The sequence below is a fragment of the Gadus chalcogrammus genome, chromosome 11 (genome assembly GCF_026213295.1).
Source record: "Gadus chalcogrammus isolate NIFS_2021 chromosome 11, NIFS_Gcha_1.0, whole genome shotgun sequence".
Taxonomy (NCBI): domain Eukaryota; kingdom Metazoa; phylum Chordata; class Actinopteri; order Gadiformes; family Gadidae; genus Gadus; species Gadus chalcogrammus.
Window position 1 is genome coordinate 4,777,445 of NC_079422.1, and position 11,887 is coordinate 4,789,331.

At 43.4% G+C, this 11,887-nt stretch overlaps 1 non-coding gene across 1 annotated transcript; it reads right to left on the reverse strand.

Annotated features, from left to right (window-relative positions):
* Nucleotides 1–1,463: 1,463 nt before the first annotated feature.
* trnag-ccc (transfer RNA glycine (anticodon CCC)) lies at nt 1,464–1,535 on the reverse strand. Its single transcript has one exon. It is a non-coding gene; the product is annotated as a tRNA-Gly (tRNA).
* Nucleotides 1,536–11,887: the final 10,352 nt, after the last annotated feature.

An 11,887-nucleotide genomic window follows, 5' to 3' on the forward strand; every position in this document is an offset into this window, starting at 1 on the left:
TTTTATCTTGGTGTCACAAAATCTGCTCCGACTGTACGTCAGAGTGCGCGGGAGGACGGAAGGGGTGGGGGGGGCGGGCAGGGAGTGCGGGTTGCTGGCGCGGTGGCAGGGTGCTCAATGGCTCTCATTCTTCCCTCTCTGTGGGGACGCACACAAACACATTGAACCGCGGCAGGGGGATTCCCCTCGGGAGTGCCCGAGAGCCGTAATACAAGCCATCAGCGCCTTATCACACCAGTGCCCAAAGACAGGAGTGCAGAGAAGTCAAGGACCATGACCCCGGATGTGGATCTGGGGCTTGGGTTCGGTTCTGTTCTGGGCCCTCATATGTTTCTTATTGTGGGATTCTGTGAGATGGCTGTACAACCAAGCACCACGTGAACAGCACTGCACTCATGATTCATTGTAATTGATTTTCTAAATCTCACAATGTTAACTAGCGACATCGCCGTAGAACCGCCCACAAAGTTACTTGCGCTTGGCGCTTCTCACTTGCGTTTCAGACCGTTAAAATAGGGCCCATTGTGTTTCTACAACTGTGTAAACCAACAGCATGCATTCTCACCTGAGAAACTTGCATGCATGCATAGATGCCAATACCCACACACGTAAACAGTCGATACACACCTCATACATATAGTCTGCACAGACAGCATCTGCAGCAGGCAGGTTTCAACATGCAGCCATTCTCAAGGGCCTGTAAAGATAGCTGCTGCATTTAAGATGGATTACAAACAATGTACTCATTGTTTAAATTGGTGATACAAATCCCCAGTGACATAAAATGGCCTGTCGATTGACTGTCTGATGATAATATGAAAAAATAACCTTCATGTTGCAGCTAGAGTTGAATTGGGAACGCACAGAGGAGCATGAGGAACTAGATTTTGGAACTGAAATCCATCATTCTAAAATACCAAAAGTTTCAGAACGAGGACAAGGACATACTTTAAATGGTAGAGTTATGGCCCACTAGGAGTACGCGAGTGATAGGTACATTTTGCACACTATGTGGAGAAGACATTATAACTATCAATCATGGATGTAACATGTGAATGTATTTTTTCTGAAGCAGCAGAAAAATGCTGCTGACAAATAGTGTGTAGGTACAAAGAAATACAAATCAAGCACTTTTTGTAGCATTTGATAACAACTGAGTTGTCGTTGATTCCAGTGGAGAAAGGGCAAAATTAGTTTGACAACTTTCAAATCACGTTTTCAGGCCCCATGTTCTTGGATTTGTGCATGTTTGTATTTGTCTGTGTTCACACAGACAAATACATGTTTGGGAATGTCTTGGAACACATAACACATTACCCTAAGGGCAGACAGGTCTTAAAGCACGGTTGGCTGAGGTTTAATAACTCTTGAGGTTTAATATCCGCCTATCTTGCATTGTTCTTGTTCCGTAAAACATCCCATTAACAATCTTTCATGTCCCGACATTTGATATTGAACTTTAATGCATTGGCCGGGAATCGAATCCGGGTCAACTGCTTGGGAAGCAGCTATTCTCACCACTATACCACCAACGCTTCCCACCTATCTTGCCACCCCCACACGTGTAGCTTTAGGCTTTTGTTGCACAGGTATCTGTTATTACAGCCAATATATATATGAGTGACTCAAATATTTGTAATATCAGAAACATCTGGGTGTGTGTTTGTGTGTTTGTATGTGTGGGCAGAACATGTTTGCAAAGGTTTTTATCATATTTTCTATACCTAATTTTACTTTGCTGTTTTATTTCTTAAAGGGGTTATTTGCTCCCACAATGTGCATTCAAAGACAGACAGCAGAGAGAGAAAAAGACACACTCACACACACACACACACACACACACACACACACACACACACACACACACACACACACACACACACACACACACACACACACACACACACACACACACACACACACACACACACACACACACACACACACACACACACACGCAAACACACATGCCCACAGATGAGGAACACATACTGTACATAAACGAGCAGCTGCATTATATTAATTTTTGAAGGCAAGAGCAGAAAGTTCCCTTGTTTGGGCTATCCCTGTTATCATTTAGAAGTATTTTTAAATGCTTCTCCACACACACAAACCCACTCACACATACACACATATACACACGTACATGCTCACACAAGTCGTTTTAGTTTAGTTTAGTTGAGACCCTGATCTGTGATGAAATACGTCAAATATTGACAGCGTTCACCTTGCGGTGATCAAAAACACATTACAATGTTTTTGTTGTAAATGTGGTTGGTGAATGAATGCTGTGCCACATTCAGTGACGGCTGGTGGTGATTTTGGGTGGGTGGGCTAACGAATGCATTACATTTATCAATACTTCACAGGGCTCAAGACGCCACGAGGTCACCTTTATATCTCTGTTCATAACTTTAAGATAATGTGAATGATTTTTAAACAAGAATAAGGTGTAGAGAAATGCGTGTCTTTATTTGAAGCACAATTATAAATAATAAAAAAAAAAAACTGTTTGAAGTGCTTCATCGAGTTGAAATTGAACATTTCGAACTAAACCATTAAGCAAAATATAACTTTTTTTGTGCTTAAAGTATTAAACAATTAAAATGTTGACCGGTCTCCCTCTGCGCAAAATGCGGCTGTAGACGATCACACACTCTTTGGTAGAGACGTCTTGTTCGCCGTCAATCATGAAGGACATGTATGTAGCTTTTCCGACGTCCGCAGCTGTCTTTTGCTTTAACTGTACGTCCACACTCATAAAGTTTCACTGCGAATATTTCTGTTCGCTGTGGTCGCTCAAGTCGCTCATGACGTACAATTCAAAAGTGCCTGCCGGTGTTCCCTGGGATCCACGCAAGCGAAGAGCGTCTACATTCCGATTGGCTGTCAGTGTTTTGCCGCTGAAACGCGTCATAGTAATTTGCATAAAGTTCAACAGTTTTCAACTTTTTTTGGACGCTCTGGTCGCTCAACTTTGGCCGCTGGTAGCGTTGTTCGCTTTGGTCGCTTTGGTCGCTCTTGCCCATAAAATGTGAATGACTTCCGGCGATTTGGTAGCTCATTTCGCTTCTGGTGTGTATTCGGTGTCTCCTATTACCGCAATGAATTGTGCACATGCCATCTCATTGCTATACGTGGGGTTGACGTTTAATCCATTTTTCTTCATGAGAATAATTTCGGATTTAAATTTGGTGAATGGCAACTCCTCTTTGGCAATGTTGTATGCAACCCTAAATTTGATAATTTCCGATTCCTTAGAGAACCTTAATGTTACTGCCTGTTGCTGAAATGCAGCTGGGAGAGGGTCCACTTTCTCTGCACACTTGTCACGTCATGTTGGCTTATTTAGACATATGCATTTTTAATGTTTCGATACGAAACGTTGTTGACCTGCTTACAAATGCACTACTACCGGCCATATTCTGACCGCAGACCTGACAGTAACGCCTCGTTTCCACATACGTACATTCTCGCATGCGATCCAACCGTCTCCGACCGAAAGTCCATTCATTCCTATGTGATTCTCCGTAATGTCAGTTTTTCCTCCGAGACTCCTCCCCTCCGTAAAATTTCTGTCCGGTATGTCCGTAATATACGTTCAAATTTTTTTAACATTCGCCGTTGTTTTACGGAGATACCGTATGAACGTTTTTATGTTTTTCACAAAACATGTAAGTACCTGGCAGGCCAAACTCCTCACCGATCTCTTTCAAAGCCTGGTTGGTTTTGTTTTTATCTCTGTATATGTCGATCCTCATGTTCCAAAGTACCAGTCTCCTAAAAACGGCCATTATCATACGCTCCCCCATCTTTTGTCCGTAAATAAATTCACGTCCGTACGTAAAACACTAGCGACTCCTTCCGTAAATTTACGGAAGCACGGATACGAAAAACATACGTATGTGGAAACGAGGCGTAAAAGCAGTGCGTTCCGTAATGCACTGCGTAATAATAAAATGTTATATAGATGAGTCAGCATTTAATTAATTTGTGTGACAGAAACAAATAAAATTTCATGGATACATTTAAAGTTTATTCATTTATTTAAATAAATAAATTATGATAGATACGTTTAAAAACACATACTACACATACGCCATACTGCACTTGCGCTACTGTGCTGTGATTGGTCGAAGGTCACTGTACTGTAGCTACTGTGCTAGCTGTAAGTCATGATGTAAGTCCAAGGTCAGCCTTTGGGCTAAACTAATTTAGACCAAATGGGAAGCATATGAAGGGGGCGTGTCAGGGAACCTGTCAATCAAACGTCAATGGAAGCTTACGCTACAGTGCTTGGGCTAAATGAAATTAGCCCAGATGGGGGCGTGTCAACCTTCCAATCACAACCTTCCAATCACAATGAAATGGCCGCTTACGCTACTGTGCTTGGGCTGAATGACTTTAGCCCAAATGGGAAGCATATGAAGGAGGCGTGTCACGATACCTGTCAATCAAAATTTAATGGAAGCTTAGGCTACTCCGCTTGGGCTGGATACATTTAGCCCATTCACAGGAAAAAACCCAAGTTATATCATATATCCTGGGTTTTTCTGTCACTTTTTGGTGCTGTTGTTAGGTTCTACCAAAATCTAAAAAATATGTTCTAAGGTTTTTAATAATATTTTTTCATTTTTTCTGTAAAAGGTAGGGAGGGCTTAGCCCTGTTAGCCCATTTATACCAGCCGTCCCTGGCCACATTCAGACCTATTATAGAGGAACTTGTCATTTCTTGTCGGTGCCTCAGGCTGTAGGAGTACCTTTGTGTGTGTGGTTCATGTGGGTGGATAGGTGTGTGCATATATTGAAGCTTGTACAATTTATATTAGGATAGGTTTCTGTCCTTATCACGCATTAGATAGATAGATAACAACTTTATTAATCCCTGGAGAAGAAATTAGTTTGTTACAACAGCCCAGTAGCAGTGAATAAAATACAATACTTTAAATACAACAAAATAGTAATGAAAACAAAAAAAGACGCTTAATTAATAAATCAATAGATTATGCAATTCTAATTCTGGTGGTTGTGTGTCCTCATCTAAATCTTGAAGGCAATTGATGTAAATCTACTAAAGTACAGCAGGAGAAGGAACCTATTTCCCACAGAGGTCTTCATTAGACAACAGATGTATCTAAAATAAGCTGCCTAAGGGTCACCTGAGATATTCAGGTCATAGGTTGAAACAATCTAGCAAAAATATTAGTCAAACTCCATCTGGTATCCGAGAGGAGTTAGTATTCTGGTGTTTCACATCTTTAGGAAGGTACTGAAGGAACAAGTCGCAAGCCAGACCCATGCAGGTGAACAACTGCTTCAGGTTGGATGACATGACTCGCCAATAAACTGAATTGACCGAGTGACTATTTATGTGATGGTTTAAGGTCTGCAGTAATATGAGAAAACTGGTACCTCTATATGAGTCAGAAAATAAGTAATTGTCTAAATGAAATGCATTGATCAAATAACATGATAGGTTGATACTGCTCATATAATGCATCCACACGATTGGTAAGGTGGTTCATGTACAGAGGGTCAATGGTCAAGCTTGAGTTTTGCTGTCCCTGGTTGTTTATTTTTGTTTGGGTAATGTGTTAGATGAGCATGGATAAGCGCATGTATGCACACAGAAGAATTTATAGCATTGATAGCTTTTATACAGCATTTATATACATCTACAGTCTAAGGGTGTTGGAGTCCCAACTGTAAGGCACAGTTGGTGGAACCCCAACAAACCAAATCGCCCCCCTGAAGGCCGCATGGGGGAGATCCTACACCTGATCCTCAATGACATGTATTTAAAGACATGTTCCCAGATGTTTGGAAGTCGTAACAGCGACTGAGACATTCAAAGATATTGTTGGAAGTTGATTGTGACTTGAGTTCCCTGACACCTGACCTTCTCTTGACGGCTGTGACCCTCCTGTGATTCACCCCATCAACATTCTGACATTTACCGTGGGTCTCATTCTCACGACCGAAACCCAGCACTCATCAATTATCCGAACAAGAGAATGCATAAATATAAATGATATAGGAATCATTTGGACTGGGAAATGTTGCATGATGCGTGGGCAACTGCTATAGCGAGAATCCCTGCACACCCCCGGATGGCATTATTGTCTTCCCAGAAGTCCTCGATCGAGGACACGCCCCTAAAGGAGCACCGACGAGATTCCCTTTTGACAAGAGGGAGAGTGAATAAAAAAAGTTTGTGTGCTGATGCAAGCCGTTGTGTGTACCTGTGGAGCAGGTATGCAGCCTTAGACACTCCCTGAAGCTGAAAGCGTTGACTGGATGTGCGTGAGTGGGAGGATTAGCTAAAAAATGTTTATGTAATGGATTGACACTGGCATGACCGTTTTTTCTGCCCTGGGTGCGGGACAGCCTTGATAATTGGGCTCAATTGACGAGTAGTCCTCGTCAACACCGTGACGAAGACAGGACTATTAAAATGACTCAATGCTGGGTTCTCAGTGCACATGAGTCAAGCAATTTTTATGTTGGGTCACTCCTGGCGGGTTATTTTCCATCTTTGCCTCTACGGTACATGGGGTTTCCCCGCCCCCACTCAAGGCTGAAGCATATTGGTGTTCTACCCAAGAAGAGCCTTGGCACTTTGCCAAGCCTAGGGCTGCCGTCCCAAATTTGATCTTTGAACTTGAGGGTGGTTCACACACACATATCTATGTCTATATCTATATATAGATATACATCTATACAACTGTATATCTATATCTATATCTATATCTATATAGATATAGATATCACTAGTCAAGTCATTTTTGCAACAAGGGGATATGGGCATATGTAAGGTGGGCCTACTGCCCCCCCCCCCCCCCCCCGACAGCCAACCCCCCCTCAGGATAAGTCCTGTGATATCTTTATGATGTCCAATTGACTGCAGTTCATATAGTGGCTTGTTCTTTTTCTAATACGTGCATTCTGTGCTTTTATGAGGTAGAGAAATATCTGAATATGATATCAATACTTGGAATTAATATCACTGTAGGCAGATAAATGTAGGAGACATAGGAAATAAATTATTATAAATAAAAATGAATAAGCGTTTCTAGAAAACAATGCTTCACATTAGACAATTACCCTGAACTCCACATTGCTTCTGTTGGATACATCTGACAGTCAAGATTCGAATGGGCTTCTCAACCTGACTGGTAGGTGTGTACATCATGTGTGCATAATATGTGTGAGATGTGGGTGAGTTGTGCCAACACATCACAACTGCTTCTGTCCTGCATCCATTATCTTCTGTATTGCAATAGTTGCCAATGCTCCAGCTTGCCACGATTTGACAAATCATTTTAAATGAACTGCTTGCATACAATACAACTAGATTAATTCCAGTAAATCTGGTGAGTGGGATTGAGTAAAACTAGAGCCTGTTTTGTAAAGCAGTGCCCGTCGGAGCGATTTAAATGTGTTCTGTCAGAGAACACAGGTCCTCCCCATCCCTCGATGCAGGCTGATAATGGACCTACTCACCGGATGTGATTCAACTGACTCACTCTCCTACAGAGAGATGCCTCGGCTATCTAAATGTTTGGTCAGTGATGTTGTGTAATGTTTGGAAAGCTGTGTGTGTGTGTGTGTGTGTGTGTGTGTGTGTAGGTGTGTGTGTGTGCGTGTGTGCGTGTGTTTGTGTTTGTGTGTGCGTGTGTGTGTGTGTGTGTGTGTATGTGTGTGTGTGAGAGAGAGATAAACAACTACACTTGAGGCCCAGTGTTGTTGCCAGCAAATGACTAAGATGTTAATTTTATAACTGAGCGGTGCTGGTCGAGAAGAAATGACGGTACACGGTAGGAATTCAAAATAATAAAATAATGCTTCTTATTCTCTAGAGACGAGACCAGAATTGCTACTCTGCTTTGCAAAAAAAATAATTGTGGTCAATAATACTTTGCTAGTTTTGCATAGCATAATCTCGGATCCAGAAATGTGACAACTCTTTATCCACACTTTAGCTAGAGAGAGTTATGCAGGGTCTCCCAGTTTGTTAGGGGTTTATTCCTCCGTAGATAAACTTAGTGCGAGTGCCAGAGGGAGGATTCAGAAAACTATTTGAACAAGTTCCTACAGTGGCTAGTCTAATACACAGGTTTGATTTTGAAAACGTCTATGGACGTTGGTGTCTGGACAGGATGGTGTAACTTGTCCTACCACTGGCTACGGGAGTTTAGTTGACCAGTGCTGGGGAGAATGTGTTTGCCAAGCAGGGATACAATGGGAAAACTCCCTTTACCCCAGATTTGAGGTCGTCTGCCATCAGAATTCAAATGTTTTGTGTGTGAGACATGGTAAACATAATATAGCATGGTATAGAGTAGCAAAATATTGCACTGTATAGCACAATACAGCAGAGTGTGAAGCAGATGAGCTCCTCTTATCGTCTGATGAGGCAAAGTTCAACAGAAGGGGACGGCTGAGCTCTTGTCCTCATAAACCATGTCTCCCCATCATTTCTCTCTTCTTACTCTTTTCTTCCTGTTCGCACTCTGCATTTCCCTCCCTCAACGGATTTGATTAACACCCCCTTCTCTTTCCACCATGCTTCCCACTCAGTTCTTCCCTTGCTCGTTCTTTCCCAGCCCCCCCATCTCCTCACTGCTCTGTATCTCCATGAGGGGGAACTTCCACTCCCAAAGCTCCTGTCCAGGAACCCGCTTCCACTGTGGAAATGGAGCTGAACAACACGAGCCTGGCTAATGCCAAACAGAGCCTTGCAGAGGAGGATATGGGTCACACACACCAATGAAGGCACGCATTCAGTTTTATGCAACTACGCACAACGACACACACACACACACACACACACACACACACACACACACACACACACACACACACACACACACACACACACACACACACACACACACACACACACACACACACACACACACACACACACACACACACACACACACACACACACACACACACACACATGTATTTAAAATGGAATATTCGAATTAGATAGCAAAAGGAAAGACTATATAAGGGTCACCTCAGTGGTGTACACAGGATCCATTTACTCTCTATTTTTGCATGAAGGCCTCAGAGGCCGTGGGGGAATCCTTTGACATCAGCATTCCCTTCCTCTGTTCAACTTTTCAAATTTTCTGTCTATGTCTCTACGTCATTTAGGAACATGGCTTGCATATTTCCGGGCTTGTCAGTTTCACATCTGTGTGCATCTAGAAATCCAGTGGAACAATGTCCATTTGTGTGTGTGCGTGTGCGTGTGTGTGTGTGTGTGTGTCTGTGTGTGTGTGTGTGTGTGTGTGTGTGTGTGTGTGTGTGTGTGTGTGTGTGTGTGTGTGTGTGTGTGTGTGTGTGTGTGTGTGTGTGTGTGTGTGTGTGTGGGTGTGTGTGTGTGTGTTTGTGGGTGTGTGTGAAGGTCCATGACGGCTTGGAAGTTCTCCTGGCCAAGGCGGTGGAAATGCTCCACTGCCCCACTCGCCTCAGGACAGTGGAGAGATAGAGGGACGGAGCAATGGATGAATGGAGGGAGGGAGGGAAGGAGGGAAGGAAAAGGGGGATGAAGGTTGGAGGAGAAGGAGGAATTGAATTGTGCCGGTTTCCATTGAGAAAGTAGGACTTTTTTCTCCTTGCATTTCAGCCAAATGTAAATTGCTTCAAGCTATCCAGATTTCATACAGGGTTTGTGAGGTTCAACGGGTGTGTGAGGATGCTTCTGGGGTCGGATGGTTTCTTGTGTACAATGTCATGTATGCATGGCTTATGGTTTACGTAAGATAGTGTAACAAGTCACGGGTGACATTACTCACTTCACTTATGAATCAGTGAACCTCAAATAAGTCAATTGTCTTGGTTCCTGATTTGTACATAGTTCCGGTCTGTGGAAAAAGGGAAGTAGCATGAGGTCATGGAGTAATGGTAAAGAGCCATCGACGCTGATGATCTCTGGAGTTGCTCTGCTGTAGATTAAACATTTCTCGGAATGGACGAATGACGCAGTGAAGTGGGTGAAAGGAGGGAAGGCTTCGATTGGTCTTGATGATGCAAACTGTCCAGGGTGCAGCAACACAAGACTTTGCACGTTGTTGAAAACCGTTGATGGACTCCTCACGTTCAGTCACGCCCGGCATTAGTGCGAACAGAGACTCTGCGTCTGAGAACCTTATCTTGTCTTAGCGATGGGCAACAGCTTCATTGTTCAATTTCAAGTGTAGTAATACCTGTACTATTGCTGTGTCATACGCTTTGTTTGGTCTACGTTGTAACTTCATGTTCCGCTGCCATGCTCTCTTGAAGGAGAGATGATTCATGTCAAGGGACCTGGTCAATTGAAGGTCCCTTAAGATGAGGTTGAGTGTCGAGGTGGGGTCGCTGCAGCAGTAAAGGGAACCAAATCTGGTTCTGTGATTGTGATGGGCTCTTTAGTTCCACTGAGCTCTTCAGGTGGGCTTCTTTGTCTGAGTGTGGACTACTCCAGTCTGACCGCCTGTTTTTCAACACACACAGGAAACTTTGCTCTGCTTTTTCTTTTTTAGAGCAGGTGTGCGTGTCTTTGATGTGTGTGTGTGTTGGGTGTGTTTGGTGTGTGTCTGTTTGTGTGCCATGTTTGTTCGTATTTGTGTGCCTTTGTGTGTTTTTTTTTTTCTTTTTTTGAATTTGTGCCATGGAATGCCCGGGCAAGATTCCGAGATTCCACCAGTGGAGCGTACGGTTCAACTATCTGTACGCAACAGACATCTAACCAATAAGAGCACACACAGAAAGACCTGTGACCTCACACACATTCATCTTTATGGCTCATTCTTAGAGGAATAATACATGCTAAAACACTTTGATATGTTATCAAACGTCTACAATTTATTCACTATTTTTCAATGGTGTATTTTTTCGGCATATGTAATATTGGAAAAAAAAATAGTTGCAATTTATCCTTCTTACAATCTGCTCCAGTGGGCTGTTTGACGACGTAACCCAGAATAACTTTAGCTACCCCTTCTCAACATCACTACCCAGCATTCTGTGGATTAAGTGAATAAATGAATCAACTGTATCGCTACCTAGCCATTTGGCTGTATGCTACGATACAATATGCAACCCCGGCAATCCAATTTGGGCTTTGTGACCCAGGCCTGGGATTAGGGAGCTGTGGACCCAGCAGGGAGCCGCAGCACCGCCGGGCCTGCTAACGCTCAGTTAAAGGCTCCTACATACTCTCCGTGTTCAGCGTCCGTGGACGGCTGTGGAAAGACTACCAGTCCCGCGCACGCTCTCCAATCAGACTACAACCTAGGGTTCGGCCTTCCACATATGTGTGTCCAGAAGAAGATTAAGCCTGCCTACAAGGCATCTCCAACTCTTGAAAGCTTTTGCACAATTGAGTTTGAGTTCATTTGGTTATTCTTTCATTGATCAATTATATAAATGTAGGTACGCTGTATCTTTTTGCACAAAGTCTCTCCAAGTATGCATCCATTTTATTCTGTGGAGCACGCGATGTGTAAAGTCTGCATGGTCACACATTTTGGGCTGTACGCAAACGTCGTTATAGGTGTCAGTGCGGACCCTCACAATGCGGACAGATGACCACTTTGGCGTCACTTGGACTGAGGTGGACCCTCGTGGAAACGCGGATGTTTGAGGCATGATAAGCACTAAGCACGGGGCCTCCAACGTGGCAGCGCCCCGCCCCATCTCTAGTGGCTGCTGGGGTGAATTCACCATCTAGTCGATTGCTTACAACCAGGAAAGAAAAGTGCTTCAAACCAGGAAATTAAATTCACCACGAGTCGGTATATTCCACCAGTACTCGCTGCATGTCCATTGTCCGACCACTCAAATGGTCAAATAGGACCTGGGGGGTTTCTATTTCCCCAATAGACAGATCCCA